General features: G+C 39.7%; 1 long non-coding RNA gene across 1 annotated transcript in view; it reads left to right on the forward strand.

Moving 5' to 3' along the window:
- The first annotated feature begins 4,561 nt into the window (after positions 1 to 4,561).
- Positions 4,562 to 16,988, forward strand: part of LOC112975743 — a 38,017-nt gene continuing 25,590 nt past the window's right edge. The window contains exons 1-2 of the long non-coding RNA XR_003256733.1: positions 4,562 to 4,630; positions 6,301 to 6,368. This is a non-coding gene — a long non-coding RNA (uncharacterized LOC112975743). The remainder of the gene's footprint in view (positions 4,631 to 6,300; positions 6,369 to 16,988) is intronic.

A 16,988-nucleotide genomic window follows, 5' to 3' on the forward strand; every position in this document is an offset into this window, starting at 1 on the left:
CACTCATTTAGGCATAAACCGTTGACCAAGTCTGGGACTAGGATTGCATCCGGCTGCACCCAGACTCCTCCAAGGAGTTTGGAAAGTAAGGAGGTCCAGTCTGAACCTCATGACTCAATGGGAGGGTCTCTGTTGCACGTGCATCTGACCCTGTCCTTCATGCAGTAAATAACTGAGTGAACCTTGCCAATCGAACCTCGTTAAATCGTTCTTATTTACGATTGAACTTTGTTAAGTCACTATCTTACCACAAAAAACATAGTGCTACTTCTCTCTTCCAAGTGAAGTGCATCACTCCTCTGTGACAACGACCAATAAGACATATTCCTACTGCAGCCAAAATCATCTTTAACTCACTGGCTCACTCAGGTCTTTCCTTATACAGATAAGAGGCTTTCTGTGTGATCTCTCCAAGCTTTTTATGGCTGGATCTGTCTTTTAGGCAGAGTGTTTCCCTGACCTGTGATTTATATGGTTGCTTTAAGGTTTTGGGTTGGCTGGCTTTTTTATTTTTGTTTTTTTGGTTAGAGATTCTGTTTTATTTTGTTTAGCCCTTCCTGTTCCTCCACTACCTACCACAACTCATTTATATTTTTCATGTTCATCTTTGCTTTTATTTCCACGTTTCTGGGATAGGAAGCACCCTTTAATATATTTATGTGAATTGTAACTATGTTTGTACTGAATTGTATATCTGTGGTTTTGAGAGTCTTATGGTATTTGATTGCGGGTCCTTTTTCAAATTCTGGTTCCTCGCTTGCTCTTATATGTAGACTATATGGACTTGTATCTCTTCCAATTTTGCTTATAGATACACTACACATTAACCACCTTGCCTTGCTGACTCTACCACTTCCATTAACATGTATGTTTTTTCTCTTGTCTTGTTCTTTCTCTTCTACTCTCAGGCATTAGTTTAATGCATAATGTTTCCATTTATTTTGCATTTTCCTTTTTGTATGTATTCACAGCTAGCATGAAGTTTGGCACTCTCTTCTAATAGTCCTTCTCTCTGGTTTATTTACTTTAAATCACATCAAACTTGATCCTGGTGCATCAGTTTGCCAGGTATTGTGGTTGAAATCCCTTTTTCAAGTGCCTGTTTTCCATTAATTCCTCCCAAAGACTGCCCATCTGAAACCTTCCACAGATACAAATTCCTCAGTTGTCTGTTGACCCTCACTTCCTTTTCAATCTCAAGCCCTCTCCCCTTACAGACAGAAATAGTTACCATACAGATCATCTTGTTTTGAACCTCATTTCTAGTGGGCAGAGCTATTCTTGATTTTGTTCCAGCGGGAATCTGGCAGGATCATTTGTTCCAATGTGAAGGACAATTTGGTGATTTTATTTATTTATTTTTTCCCTGTGCATTCCACACCCCCACTTCCTATCAGTATTCTTTCTTGCCTCAGGCGCATATCTCATACCTTTTGCTCATGGCAGATATCATACATCTTCCTTGGCTGCAACAGTTTTGGGTGACAGACTTGTCAATTCTTACGATGAGGCCTGTAGTCACTACCTTTTCCTAGTGCTGGTGGTAAATCTTAGTCTTTCTCTGCTGTCAGCAGATCATTCTGTTCTCCTTCCCAGCCTGCTGGCCTACAGTCCTTATCCCTCTTGGGTTATGGTCCCTTGCTGTCTGTCTGCTTTGTGCTTTTCTTCGTTGCCACTTCCACGTTTCCTTATTGGTCTCCTGTGCAGCATATCTCAGTTTCTCTTCCTTGGGTGTGCAATATGGAATTGGGTCTTAAGGCAGCGTAAGCATTCTCGTTGTGTGCTCTCCTTAGCCTCAAGTTTTGAAGGTAGATGGGCAAAAGTTGCGCAGACTCGCACACAGACCCACTTTATTCTTTTGCTTTTACCACTGGCTGCTGATTTATGACGTTCTATCTCCTTGTCAAAATGCAGCAGTTGTCACTCTTTTAAAGTGATCAAAACCTGGAAGTGAGCAGCAACACAGGGAGACCTGTATCCTAGTCCCCCATATGGATACCACAAGCACCACTGAGTGACAGACAGGAGGATGCAATCACTTACTCCAAATGAGCAAGCTGCTGCTCCTTCTTCATCAAGGAGTTAAGTTCTGAATACTGTTACTGCCTGAATCATTTATGAAGGGAACCACAGTACCTTTGAGGATGTGGCTGAATGAGGAGCAGTTAATCTGAAAGACTGATACCATCTCTGAGAGGGAGGATGGTACAGAATCATATTGAGAGACTATACATATTTTGTGAACTTTCTCCTCAGGATGTTCTTTCTGAAATCTGGAGTACTGCATCAGTGTGTGGAGACTGTAATTACAATCTCCTTCCATTTTGTGCCGTCATTTTTCCACTACTATTTCTTCCACACAAAGTGGCAGTAAGAAAGAAAGAAAGAATTAAAGTTAAAAGGTTGATCACTGAAAACTCCAGAAATAAGATTACAACCTTGTGTCAGCCCATTTGGGTGTTCACATTGTGCAGTAATCATTACTAGATGTGTTTTCCACCCTCCCCCCCCCCAAACTGCTGATTGTGGTATTTTCAGTGCACAGATGCAGCATGCTGCCTTAATGCTCTGTTCTGTTGTCACTGAGCAATGAGTGACCCCAGGTCTTATTAACTGAACATCAGCAATTTCCAGAGAGGAGTCATGACCCCTAGTGGGGCTGTGCCAGGATAAGCAGGATTATGAGCCTGACATGTTCCACTACTAGTTATAGTGCTTGGGATTCACAGCCTGACAGAAGAAGAAAAACTAGAAATGGGTTCACAGCCAAAAGAAAAAAATGAGATGTTTCTGCTTTGCAGTATTCAAATACATCTCTGAAGACAGAGATATTTGCTTGAGAGCCTGGCATACTGTGATGGTTTCTCCTCACTGCCCTGCACTCAGTCAGTCTGAAGGACTGGGAAAGCTGGCCTTGCTGGGCAGGGTTGCACCATGGTCCCTGCTGGTCAGCCTGCGGAGGGTTGCTGCAGCTCTGCGTCCTCCCCAGCCTGACACAGAAACAGGCAGAGCTGAACAGGCAGCAGCTTCTTTTCTATATCAGCAGAGGTAACTAGAGCTTCAAGACTGCTAAATCCAGCACTTGTGCCAAAGTGCCCCTAGCTGGACCCAACAAGCATAGTCCTTAACCACAGAGCTGGACTACATCCCAGCTTTCTTCCTGGCCCACAGGTATGAATGGAAGATGCAGGAGATTTCATACAGGCCCCTTGATTTCAACCTGCTCAGTTGAGCTGATGAATTCTGACAGTGGTTAGAGCACCATCTTCTTGTACATCCTTGTTAAGTATGGAATTTGTGTTATTTTTATTGCACTTGGTCTCTGCTAGATGCCAGTGAAATACAATAAGAAGCCCATGCTGTCTATTGCAGACTCCTTTATTAACAGTATTGTTGGGCAGKCAATACCTTTTGAAGACACTTTTTACTGTTGCAAAAGAGGTATTTTACAGGGTACATTATGGCATCTGGCTAGTCAGTGATCTCTTCAGCTTACTTTCCAGGTGGAACGGAGAGTTAAAAATGGGAAATTGGCAGGCTAATGAACTATGTTCACATAAAAGGTGGTGCTGTCCCCAGTGAGCCTAGACTGAAAGCTGTGTTGGTGTCCACAGGCTCAAGGAGCTATAGTCTAGTTTTCTGAAAAAGGTTAGACGGGAGAAGCAGCCAGTCTTGCAATATATGCTTCAAAGTTTTTAAGAGAAAGTCTTGCATATGTGTGTTTTGGGGATATGAATTGGATTCAGTTCTGTCTACTAGCACTGGGGTGAGTTGTCTGTGGATCTTTGTTGTGGAGAGACATCTTAGATCACCTCATGAGGTGTTACTTGGCCAACTGAGGAGTTACATTATTCAAGTTTAATCTAAGACTGCACTGTACTAGTTCTTCTTATCTTTTGCCATCTTGTTTCCAACTTTATAATTATTTTGCTCTGCTAGAGTAAGCTCATAATATTTTTTCACTCTTAATTGTCCCTCTTAGAGTCAAGACCAAAAGAAGGTTGCCAATTTTTGGCACAAGGTTCTTCAGAAGAGACAAATTAATCTAAGCGGTGAATGCAGACAGCCACAGGGAGGGTTATATATCTATTTACTGGGACATGTTAACAGGACTTAAAGATTAGACGGTGCCTCTTGTACCCTCTGTAGAGGCAATGAAGAGGACATTGTAGCCAACTCCTTAATTGTGCCTGATCTTTTCTTGCAGAGGGAGGGGGTCACAAGGCAGAGACACTGCTTACAGCTCCCTGAGTCATCATGTAGAGCCTGGGTCATTCAATAAAAGAGGAGGAAGAATTCTTTCTCCTTAATGATCAAGACAATGCCCATGGGAGTGAAGGAAGAGGCTTAGCTTAGACTCCTTAGGGATAATGAGAACCACTAGCCACTTCAGATATTCATGAGCAAATACCAGAGTCCTGTTTAATTTGTGCTCTTAAATTACAGTGTCTGAATGAAAGAATRAATAAATACAATTCTGTTGTTCACAGGCATAGAGTGCAGCTTGCTGAATAATCTCTAGCACTTGTTTTGACAGTAAGCAGCGTGGCGGATCAGTACAGAAAAGACGAAGCCACAGATGGGCAGTGAGTCCTTTAGGCACAGAGACAAACACATTGTACACCCACTGGTGAGTACACCACCTTCTTATTCCTTAGAAAAAAAACACATGTCAAATTTAAAGGTTAGGAATTCAAGTATATTCACATATTTATATGCCAAACCTACGGGATAGCCTATTTACAGTATAGTAACTCCTGGGTTGGGAGGGGTTCCCCAGAGGAGCTGTAGTGGTAAATCTCTCTTTATACTTCCTGGGGAGATGTAACAGATGGACAGATTCCTTGCCATGCTTTTAAAATATCAAAAAAAAAATCTGATTCTCTTCACCTCTGGTGTTGTTGTTCACTATGCCATATCTTACTGAGGTGATTTTGTCTGGGTTGTTTCTCCCAGTTTCTTTTACAGGTTTTCTCATCTCACCATTTTCAGCTTTCCCTCTAAAATAGTTGGCTCAAGAGATGAGAGAGGAAAAAGCAGATGCTCTTTTATTCCTCCTGTTTTCTTCTCCTATTTCTCCTCTTCCACCCTCAACCTACCTCCATCTTAGAGCTAGGTGCTAAGCTACATTTAGCTTGATGACACTGTGGAGGCTAAATGAAGCTGTCTTCAGTGTGTCTCCTTTCTAGGAAGATAAAATGTGCACAAAAAGTGTACAGACCCTTCAGAAGCGACTGAATCTAGACAAATCTTCAAATCTTCAGTTGTAAAAGCTCACAGGTAGCTTTGGACCAGTCAGAACAAGCAAACATATTTTCCCCTGCTCAAATTCTTCTGTTCTTTAGCTGTTATGTGCTTATGCCAGCCCTCATGAGTAACACTCACATAAGTGAGCATTGTAGGAAATGAGTGTTGTAGGAAATGACGTGGTTTAATGCCATTTTTGTATCATGTGATATCARTACGAGGGATAATATTGGTTTCAGGCAGGTGAACTAAGCTTTAGGCATGGAAATCTGGTAAATTGGATCCCAGTTCTGTTAAAAGAAATTTGGGAAAATTGAGGATTTTTCAGTGATGATGGAAAAGTCAAGTTGTAGTCCTTACCAGTGTTGTCAAAATGGATGATGGTCATGTGGCAAGTTGTATCAGTATGTAAAGTAACCCCAAAGTAACACTTGTATGCTTGAGATAGCTGGAAGCTGCCAGGGAAGTATAAGGTTCCATCTTTATCTGTCAGTTATCAGGATATCAGAATCTGTTTGTATAGTGCTTGGTCCTTGGACTGGCCTGAAAAAAAGCTTGGACCTAGACAGCAAAAGTTAGAATAAACACGGTAAAACTCAGAATTACTTGTCTGTCATTGCAAGCCACTAATTTGTTGTTGGCAGGAGTATTTTTCCTGCATTGTTCTGCAAGGGACGATATGTAATAGGCTTCATTTTGGATGTCTACACTTAACTGTAGTCTGATCCTGCTGTGTAGCCCAGAGGCAGGTGCATATGAAAACTCCATCGTGATGTGTTTGTGGCCTGTAGCACAGCTCATCACAGTGTCCAGAACAGAGAGAGTAGTTGGCTTCCAAAGTTTTGTTTCAGTTGGAGGAAGTTTTGCATGTCCTTCTGTCCATCCTTTTGCATGTCTCCTCCTCAAAGAATATTTTAATGCTACCTGTAAAGTAGAAAAGTAGAATCACATTATTCTGGCTATGCAGATTTATTTTATCTGGAGGGAATTGCCCAGGGTGGTCTTTTTGTGCTGCCTATGACTGACTTTTTTTTTTCTTTTTTTTCCCCTCAGGCTGCACACAGGTGCAAATACCTATTGTAATGAATTTGTGGACCTTATGTGAAGCAATGAAGTTTCAGGTAAGCACAGATGCATGTTACCATTTACTCAGGCTGGAGCCATGGCGTGAGCCCTTAAGGGAATGTAAAGGAGTCTCTGCTATCCTGACAATGTTCCCCTTCTCAATAAGGCAGGTCTTAGACCGATTCTGAATTATTTTAATGAATGTGAGAGCTGCTGCATATGCAGACATTGGTGATTTATATAGCACTGTAGAATGTATGAAAGATGATACATAAATGTATTTCTTCCTATTCTGCCTGGCTTCTAATTTCTTTAACTTGTCTTGTTTTCTTCCTCCTTGTCCTCTGAGGCATGCATTGCGGATATCCCAGAACCAGTGTACTTGGCCTTCTGATTTCAAGGTTATTATTACTATTTAGTATCAGTTAAATATTTTCATTGGCTATGATTAGGGTTAGGTTGAATGATAGATGAATACTGGGATGATAGATATGAAAAATATGTATTCATGAGAAAGCTAAAATATACTGATTTCTCGAAATGATATAGTGAGGATTCTAGGGCTGATTTCTAGGTTATTGTTATTTGGAAGAAATATGCCTTTGAATTTTACAGAACAAAAGTTAACTGCCTTTTGTTTTGCCACAGAACCTTTCTAGCTTTTTTCAAAGTAAACTTCTGCAAGATGGAATTAATTTTTGGGTTGTTTTGGGTTCCCTTTAGGACTGTACTACCACTGTCAGTGGATTTACTAGCTGTTTGGAAAAATACCATTTTTTCCCCAATTTTTGTTATTAGCTAACCTCTATTTATAGATAACTATGGGTAAAATTATTTATATGTCTGGAGAATGTTGATGAAAATGATAGAGATTGTGTTGATGTATCTAGCTTATACAAGGTATACTTTTGTAAACCTTGCTGCACATACTGCAGGTTTTGTCAGATAGCAATATAATAATCCTTTAGAAGTGATTTGTTGCATCACTAAAATCCCCTGTTTTTGTCTGTTATTACTTTGACTTTGAACTCAAGTTCATCACATTGCTGGCAAAGCAGTTTCCCTTTTTTGTTCTTATTGGCTTTCTCACATGGAAGGTAAGCACAGGGATCTGCCTAATTCTCAATTAGATTGATTAATCTTAATAAATTCTCCAACTTCTGTTGATTCCTCTATGGTCTGGTTGATACTTTAAAATTTATAGTCCACTGTTTTATTTCTTTTGGCAGCTCTTCTCCACAGTTTTTGCCAGCTATCTTGAACCTTCTGGGAGGCCCTGTTTGCTGAAGCAATGCCACTTTTCTGCCAACATGTCTTCAGATGAATGGGCAACACTTTTTGCTGTTGTTATTTTATCCCTTTCTTTCTTTCTAGTTGAGTCCATTTCTCTCTGTTGCTGAAGGCTAGCTCTGATATAAAGACTCAAAGGAAGCAATAAGGAATATATATTGCTCACGGGAAAGGAAGGCACTACAATTGACATCTCACCTTAGCCACATCCACATGCAGGAGCTGCATCGTGCTGCCTCTCTTGGACCCTGTTAAAGATCTCTGCTGTGAAAGTAGCATATAGAAAATAAATCCACTTTTTTGGATAGTTTCAGAATTTGCTGAATGCTCTAATACTTTATTTTCAAAGACGGATCTTTCTAATAGCATGAACATGTGTTGCACAGAGGAGTTAAACCAATTGTGACACCATGTTGAGCATGGGAGTCTCCTAAAGAATGCTAGTTATTGAACGTCGATAACCTTGAGACTTCTGTTGTTGCTTTACAAGGCTGGGAAAAGAAACTAACCAAGTGTGCATGTACAATTATCAATAGCCTTCTATCAGATTTGTATAATTGGATGCAAAAGACCAGTTCTGGATCTTGWTAGCTTTCTGCATGTAACATCACTACAGTTATACATAAGTATACCAAGATGTGTGCAGAACTGTTAATTTATTTTTTGTGAACATAAACCTATCTTTGTCACTTTCTTACCTTTGCAGAATACCAGGGATGCAAAGTAAAGCTAACATTAATCACTATACATGAACGTTATTCAGCAGGATACATTCTGGCTTCTGTACATTATCAGCCTAGTGACATATCAAAGGAAAGACTTAAGGAGCAATCCAGCGGAGAATAATGAAGGAGTCTGTGAATGATTCAGATTTTCCTAAGAAGGAAAAGCATAATAGGAAAGAAAGTAAAAAAAAAAAAAAAAAAAGTTGGATAGCTTCCATTTTCAATGGGCTGATTGGAGTCAGCTTCTTAAAACTGAGTAAGAGATAATTATGAGGATTGAACTAAATTGTGAAGAGCTGGTAGAGTGAGGGTAAATACCTGATGTGCAATGCAGTAGATGGCAGAGCTAAGAAAGTGATTCAGAGAGAGATATGAGAGCCAGAAGAAATGATCACCAGGCATCATTACTAACTAGGTATGGGAAAAGACAAGTTTTTTCCAAGGCTATAGGAAAGGTCTGCAGTATTTGACCTTTGGTGGAAGCCTGAAGATATAAGGGTGCTTAGCTCAATAGCTTGAGCATGTTATGTGAAAAGAAACTGCAAAAAGTAAATGTGAGGTCTAAGGAGAGGTTTACTTTGAAGACAATGCTCTGTTTATGAGCATCGTAAGATAGGGTAGGTACCCAGGGTGCTTCAGATGAGATTTATCAATGAAAGTCTAAGAAAATTGTTGATGGATTTCTTATAGCCATGTTAAGCTTGATATGAAATCAGGTATTAGCTCAGATAGACAAGATTATATTTAGAATTGAATAAGAAAGAATTAAGGTAGATCTTTGAATAGTCAGCTGGGGTGCTATAGTTACATTTATGTTTGTAGATGAGATTAGACAGCTCTAAGCTAAAAGACAAAATGGAAGACAAACTTCAAAATCTGGAAGGGAGAGAAGTGACATCTTCTAAGGGACATAAAGTGTTTGTGGGACATATAGCTGCATGAATAAATGACTACTTGGGTTTTTTGACTTAGCAGAAAAGGAAATATGACTTCTCATGAGTTCAAAAAAAAAGTTTTCAATTTTGCTGGTGAAATAGAATCGACTTTTACATTTTTATTTAGTGCTTGTTTCTTGTGATTCAAATGAGCTTCTTTGGACGAATATTTGACATTAAAAAAAAATTTACAAAGGGAACCACTGAATGTGAGAGACTGACTGTTTCATGCTGAAATTATTTTAATAAATAACTTTGACTCTTTCCAGAAAATATCAGCCAAAAATAACTTTCTATGAACTTACAAAAATTTTTCGCAGCTCTAATTGAAGGAAAATCAAGTAAAATAGATCTACATATTAGTAGGCCATAAGCTGTATGAGGCTGTGGCATCAAGGGAGATAAAACTCTAGTGCCAGTGCTGCAGACTGGCTAATTTTTTCCATTTAATGGCAGATGCATGTGTGAAAACAATTGTACAGACACCTATTTGTCAGTGAACACATTGCTCTTTTGATGCTGTGAGGACTAACCATATTGATCGATTAGAAATAGGTGAGGGTTTTCAGAGGAAAGTTAGACTTTTTTTGGGGGGGATCAGAAAAGTTGATTAATTAAGAATGATTTTTATTTGCAAGCACTAACTGTGTTTGACAAAACTGTCATATTCTGGTTGTAATTTCTACTTGAACCAGAGTGATCAATCGGTCTCTGAACTATTAGTGGCCTTCTGGCCCAAGTCACCTGGTCACCTGTTTACCTGGAACATGTGTGGCCCAAGTTCAAAGTCTTTCCCAAACTGGAAAAAAAAAAAAAAAGGATGGATTTGAACCTCTTTTCCTAAAACTGAATGTCTTAACTGCAAGATAGCTGGATTTTTTTCTGTATCATTGTCCAGTTTTTACTTAAAAAAAAACCTCAAAAATGTCTTTATTTCTATGGCAGAATAGAAAAATCTATTTTTAATCTGAAAGCTGTTTCTGGCCATCTTGATGCACAGTTACAGACTATGGAACACTGGGAAGTTAAGCATCTTGAATTCAGAATAGCTGAGGTTGGAAGGAGGATTATCTGGTCCAAGCACACTACTCAAGCAGGGTCACCCAGAGCAAGTTAGCCAGGACCTTGCCCAGTCAGGTTTTCAGCATCTCCAGGGATGAAGACTCCATAACTTCTCTGAGCAACCTGCTCCAGTGTTCAACCACCCTCACAGTGAAGAAGTGTTTTTGTATGCTCAGACGGAGCTTCCTGTGTTCCAGTTTGTGCCTGTTGTCTCTTGTCCTGTCACTGGGCACCACTGAGAAGAGTTTGGCTCTGTCTTCTTTAGTTCCTTCCATCAGATATTTATACACAATCTTATCAATATAAGATCCCCCTGAGCCTTCTCTTCTCCAGGCTGAAGAGTTCCAGCTCTCTCAGCCTCTTCTCATATGAGAGATGCTCCAGTCCCTTAATCTTCTTTGTGGCCCTTCTCTGGACTTGCTCCAGCAGTATTAATAGGATTTGATTTCTTATTTGCATGGTTTTGTATACTATTACCTACCTTTATGTATTCACTGCAAAGGATGTATGGTGAGAAATACACTTAAAAGAGGAAGTTTTGAAATACAAGCTGGCAAGAACAGGAAGGATGGAATGACTGTATCTGAAAATTTATCAGCTTGTATTAGCATACTATCTATGTTGGAAGGAAAACATGTGTCTTCAGTTTCCAGGGTTGGTTCCACTTTTTTTGCCCAAAATGGCTTGTCAACTTTGCTTATGTTTGTAGTGTTTGTGGATGAATGTAAACACTGATGTACTACAAGGAATCAGTGGCATCATATCCAGTCAGTAACTGCTATAATGACAGTACCACCATGCTTTTTATCCATATGTCTCCACATACTTTACAAAGACAGTGCTATTTCCATTTTACAAATTACAGATAAAGGAGCTGAAGTGTAAAGAGGTTAAGGGGCTTGTCTGAAATCTCAGAATGAGTCAGAAGCAGAGACTGGAAAATAGTCTATGTTTGATTATTTCTTGTCTACCCTTTATTCACTCGACCATAGTCTTGCTCCCCTCTCAAGTTCCTAATCCCTTAGTAAGTGACTGATGAGGTGGCTGTTTTGTTGTTTTGGACAGTTGGCTGGCATGCTTCAGTTGCATGAGACTGGATTTTCCGTACTCATGAGGTTTAATATATAGCATGGCTTACTGAATGGACATCTAAGTTTCTATAATCAGGAAAAGTGAGAAGCCAGCCAAGAAAACAACTAAATCCTTACGCTGAGACACTGAAAATTCTAATTCTCAATAACTCTTCCTCAAATCCTTTTTTAATTTACCTTTTATTGAAATATTTTGCCATGAGATCAAAACTCACAGGGGAAATAATTAATGGAAACAAAAAAGTACAAATCTCCRTAGAAAGGAATAGCACTAGAGGGATGTTACATGTGGTACTTGTGTTCATCCCCCTCTATTGTGAAAGTGCATCATATACATGTTTAATTTAGCTATTGAAAACTGCTGTGGATAAACTGATTCAACCCCATTCTATGGAGAGCCAATGGTTTGAGAATCTGTAATGAGTTAGTCCAATTAGTGTGTTCAGATAAGACATGAACGGTAAATCTCTGACCAGTAGTATTAAAATTCTTTTGACTTCCTGGCAATGTCCCTGCTAGTAAATTAAAAGGTACCAGGGTACAGATCTGGGCATGAGACTTGCCTGTCTACCCTGTAAAACTGATAGACGGTCTCTCACAGTTTCTGGCCCAAACCAATCATCACTGGTCAGACCAATTCCTGGGCACGGTTCTCACTTGGCTCTTTGCATGTTGCTACCCCTCTGGAAATTGCAATTTTAATAATACGGACCTTGCCAGACTGTGCTTTTGGTCCTTCAGGCCAGGGACTGAGTCCTGGCTCTGCTTGGTTTACTAGTATCGGTGTAGCCATATATCATATTACCCTCAGGACAACCAGAAACTATGATTTCACAAAGGATGTGAACAAGGGAGCTAGACCAGAAAAAGCCTGTGGGAAATGATATGGAAAACCCCAATCTTTGATGAATTTGAAATTTGGTTACTTAATGAATTATTGATAACATCTAAACCAAAAAAGGGGTGAGCTTTGAACAATAAACTCTTAGTAGGAAGTACTGATGTTTGCTCTAAAGATAGTCGGTTAAAAGACAGCGTGTTATCCTAATAGCCATAGCGTGTATCTAAAGATAGCGTGCTAACCTAAGCTTTAAGGAAAACGAAAGATAAAAATTCCTTACCAAGGAAAAGTTTATGGGGTATCTTACAATTCTTGATGGCAATTATGTTATTAATGTAATCTGGTTGTGTGTGGTCTTTCACAACAGTCACAGTAGCCTAAGCTCTGGGAGCTGATTTTGTTGAGAATATGTTTAATGACAGCAACAGGAGATGCTGAAAGGCAGTGCATTCAATCTCAGCGTCATGAAATATTGCAAAACTGCTGTCTTTGCAGTGTTCACAGTAAACCCAGAAATAGATGAATTTAAAATTATATGTGAGAAGCAGAAAATAATTTTGAAAATAAAGAGATTATGCAGAAAGATAGAGGATGTTGCTTGAGAGGCAGGAGCTGGAGGGGACCAGCTTTTTATCCTAGTTGTGCATTTGTTTAGAGGTTAGAGAAGGGTCTGAGGAGGTGATATCTGGAGAAGCTAGCCAGATAATGAAAATTCATAGACCTTCAAAACGTAAGGGCTCTTTTGAATGTGTGTCCTGAATTTCTCAATAGTAAAAACAAGTTTACTTGTTTTACTTGTTATATAAATTATACTTAAACTGTATGGTGTCCAGTTAACTACCAAATGTTGTGTATGAGCATTCTTGGAACATGAATCCTTAGGGCATAAAGGTCCATTTATTTTTTTATTGTCTTTTTTTTCCCCTTCATTTCCTTCAAGCTTGGAGGAATCTGTAACTCTGTAAATTACTCTTAAAACACATCCAAACTACTTAATTACCTACAAAATCCTTCTCTTTGGGCCAAGTGGTGTGAATCAGTGAGCTCCACTGAGGTCAAATTTCTGTAAAAGCTGCTGATAACAAATAGGAGGTTAATGAGGAACAGGCTTCAGAAGGGACTTTCAGGGTCATTAAACAGCCCCCTCAATTACAGGCACTTAGAGTAGAAATTTGGTCCAAAATGCTCCCCAGAACGTCCGCTCAGCACACCACGCTCTACTGAACGCCTCCCTGTTCTCAAATTGGAAGCTTAGCACACGCAGCAAAATACCCACCATTACAGACAGATGTCAGAGGGGGAAATCAAGGCCGTAATCAGCATTGTAGGATGCTTTGGTAACAAGAGATTTGGAAGGTGAAATTTCCAGCTGTTCACAGCAAGCAGATCATACCCTTTGCTAACTTGGCTATGCCCTTTTTCAGAAGGAATGTGTTTTGCTCACCTTTCCAAACAAAGATTAACTTGGTAGGAGACCAGGGTCTGGACATTTTTAACTCTTCCTCTTCCCCCCTGCCCCTTTCAAAAGCCCTCCCCCAAAACAGAAAATGCACCAGTTCTTGAAAGTTAGTAATGACAGCTAAACTCTTACGCTGAAATAGCAGTCACTGCTATTTCAGTTATGTTAATCTCCAGCTTGCTGCATGACTCTAATATTATTTTTGCTATTCTCACCTTTCTAATCAAGGTGAAACTACAGAACTGATAGCTGAGCTTCTTCAAAAGCAAAGCAAACATCCCAACCAAGTCAGTGAAATGTTTCATATGCTGCTGCTGAAGCTTCTGAAGGAGAATTTGCCTCATGCCTTGGAATAAACATGGCTGCGCTTTCACCTTGACAGATCATTTTGTAAAAAAATATCAGTGGCATTTGTTTTTCTTTTCTAACTGATGATAGAACAACCTTAAGAGTTATCCTTTTCAGGCTATGTTTACCTCTCTGAGTCATTCAAAAGAATCTGTTTAGTTTACTTTCTCATTTTTATGCTCATTTCCAAACTGAAGTTAGGGATGTGCCTTTTCCACTGAATATTCAGGCTGTCTCCAAAATGCCTTATTTATGTCTGGATTTCTGACTGGATATATAAATAGCCCGGAGTTACCTTGAGATTATCAGTGATTCACAGATGTTGGAACATGTTTTCACCAATCTCAGCAGTGCAGCAGCATTTAAAAAAAACCACATGAAATCAAATGAGAGAAAGGATTATTGACCAATTGCACATTAATCTCTCCAGGCTGAATCAAACAGGAATCCTTTATCCTTTCAATCTGAGGAGTTTGGCCATGTGCTTAGATGGTCCATATAGGTCCAAGAGCTAAAACTTTGCATTCCCTGAGAACTGCCACCCGTTGCAGGTGGACTTAATCTGGTGATTTTTGAGTAAACTAGCTCTGTGCCTCATGTTGTCTTGACTTTGTAGTTTACCACGATGTCTTCTGAAGGTAATGTGAATTACTGCTCTCATGGAAGTGAAAAAGAGCTGTATATATTTGAGGCTTACCTTAGTTCTTGTATACCATATGTGCAAATATTTACAAATACCCTCAGCTTCAATTCTGAAAAAATGGGGATGCAAAACAAAAGGCCACCGTCATTTAATCTGACTTGCTGCTATTACTTGATAAATTTATTGAGCTCCGTCTTAGACTTAATTAAGGTGTTTTCCCTCTCTACTGGCACTCAAAGAACCTTCCAAAGCTCTGTTCCTTTGATGTTTAGAAACGTTCTTCTCACCTCTAGCTAAAATTTATTCATGGTCACTTCATATCCATTTGCTTCTGTGCCAGCGTTGTCCTTAAGTTTGAATAGTTCCTTTTCCCTCCCTTGTGTTTACCTTTTGATGTATTTATAGAGAGCTTGAATATCCACTCTCAGCCTTCATTTCACTGAATGAATGAACCAGCCTTCTTTAAGTCTTCTATACTAAAATCAGTTCTCAATTCCCTTGATCATCTCAGAAACCTTTCCCTGTACCTGTTCCAGTCTGAATTAATTTTTATTCCTCCTGGGAGATGAGGACTGTACACAGTATTAGGGATGAGGTTTTACTAGTGCCTTATAAAGTATATTAACACTTAAAACATTTCTGGTGTTGCTTTATCTACTTTTCTCTAGTTAATGCTCTTTTAAAATGTAGACTTGCTGGCTGATATTGCTTTTCAAAAATGCGAGAGCAGCTACTGCTCTGACAATTTCTGTGGGGGGAGGTGAAAGGAAGGAGGTGTTAAATAATCTTTTATTGTAAACTGCAATGTGCTCCTCTCTCTTTTAATTTGTTAATATATTTAACAACAGGAATTTATTCTGGATATATGGAAAATTCTAATACCGAAATTCAGATTCTGGTTTCTTGTAATTAGATGTTGCAGCATCCACAGCACCAGTTGCTGAATTCTGGACTATCGGTTTTAGTTTAATATATGGTAGGAAAAGAAAGAAAGTGAGAACTCGCGAGTTCTGCAAATGGCAGTGGCATCTGTGTCGGTAGAAGGAAGCACTAATGTGTAAATGAATAAATGCTAACAGCATATGGTGGCAGTTCTTAGATCTGTTTTGGGATGGAAATGAAAGTAAAGGAGGYTGAAGAACTGTTAAAGCTAATGGATAATTCTTGTTCAAATAGGTTCAGTAGGCAGTCACTTTTTGGTTTTGTTTCATGACTTTCTGATGTCCGTGAAAGCCATTTGGTTAGTACCTAGAGAGAGGACCCTCAGGCATGACTCCTGGGTACTGTCTTGCTGCTTCCTTTCCACTCTTGCTAAAAGGTTTTTCTCTGTACAGGAGAGAGTGGCCCGTGACCTGGCTGTGGCAGGCTGCCTCCCCTGCTGACATGTAGGAAGCAGTTAAAATGTGTTGGAAGGGTTTAATTCATCTGCTCCTAAGTCTGAGCGCTCCTTGGTGAGAGCTAAGGGTCTCTCTGCAAAGAGGGTTTCCTTGGCAGTTCAACCGAACCCAGCTTGAGTAACCTTCAGGGCATGGAAATAAACACTAAAAAACCCAGCTTTTCCTAGCTAAATAAAACCCCTGCAAAGCTCTGGTTCAGGAGAGTATGCACAAGTAGCGATCTCTTACAGTGAGGCCATTAGCTAAATGCCAGATATTGCCTTTCTCCTGGAGATCTTCTGGTTCTGTGTTGACAGTGTCCCTCTGAGACACGCTTTTATCCGCCAGCCTGCCAGGCACTGATTTATAGTCTGATGCTGGAAAAAGTCCTGGCATCGTTGTTGCTGCCTGGAGCCCCAGTGAACTGCATTTAAACAAATACCCTGATCCCTTTTGATGTTCTTTCTCTTCAAACTTCCTCTTGGGTCTGCCTTTTCAGAGCAGGACCTCTAACGGTTCTTTTCCTCATGGCATCACAAGCAATAAGCAAAATCTGTCTGTAGCTGCATTTTGTGCTTCCACCCCATTAAATGTTATCTTCCAGCAGTAAGCAGAAAGGCAAACATATCTGACCTTCTGCTTGCTTCTTACCTAACCAATCTCCTGACTCCAAAGTGGAGCTGCTACTTAGCCAATGATTAACTGACTTAGCTGTTTTTCATTTCCTTAGCAAACCTGGCTTAATAGAAGCCAAAGTTTTCTAAGCTTGCTTTCACTTTTACCCACCAAATGACTGGAGTAAAATCTATAAAGATTCTCTAATTGAATAAAAGTCAAAGGTCCACCTTGAATCTTTTTTGGGGTTCCAAAGACAATTGTGGGGTTAAGGGAAATTTATTGAGCTCT

Source organism: Apteryx rowi, unplaced genomic scaffold (genome assembly GCF_003343035.1).
Source record: "Apteryx rowi isolate R43461 unplaced genomic scaffold, aptRow1 scaffold_688, whole genome shotgun sequence".
In the NCBI taxonomy this organism is placed as follows: Eukaryota; Metazoa; Chordata; class Aves; order Apterygiformes; family Apterygidae; genus Apteryx; species Apteryx rowi.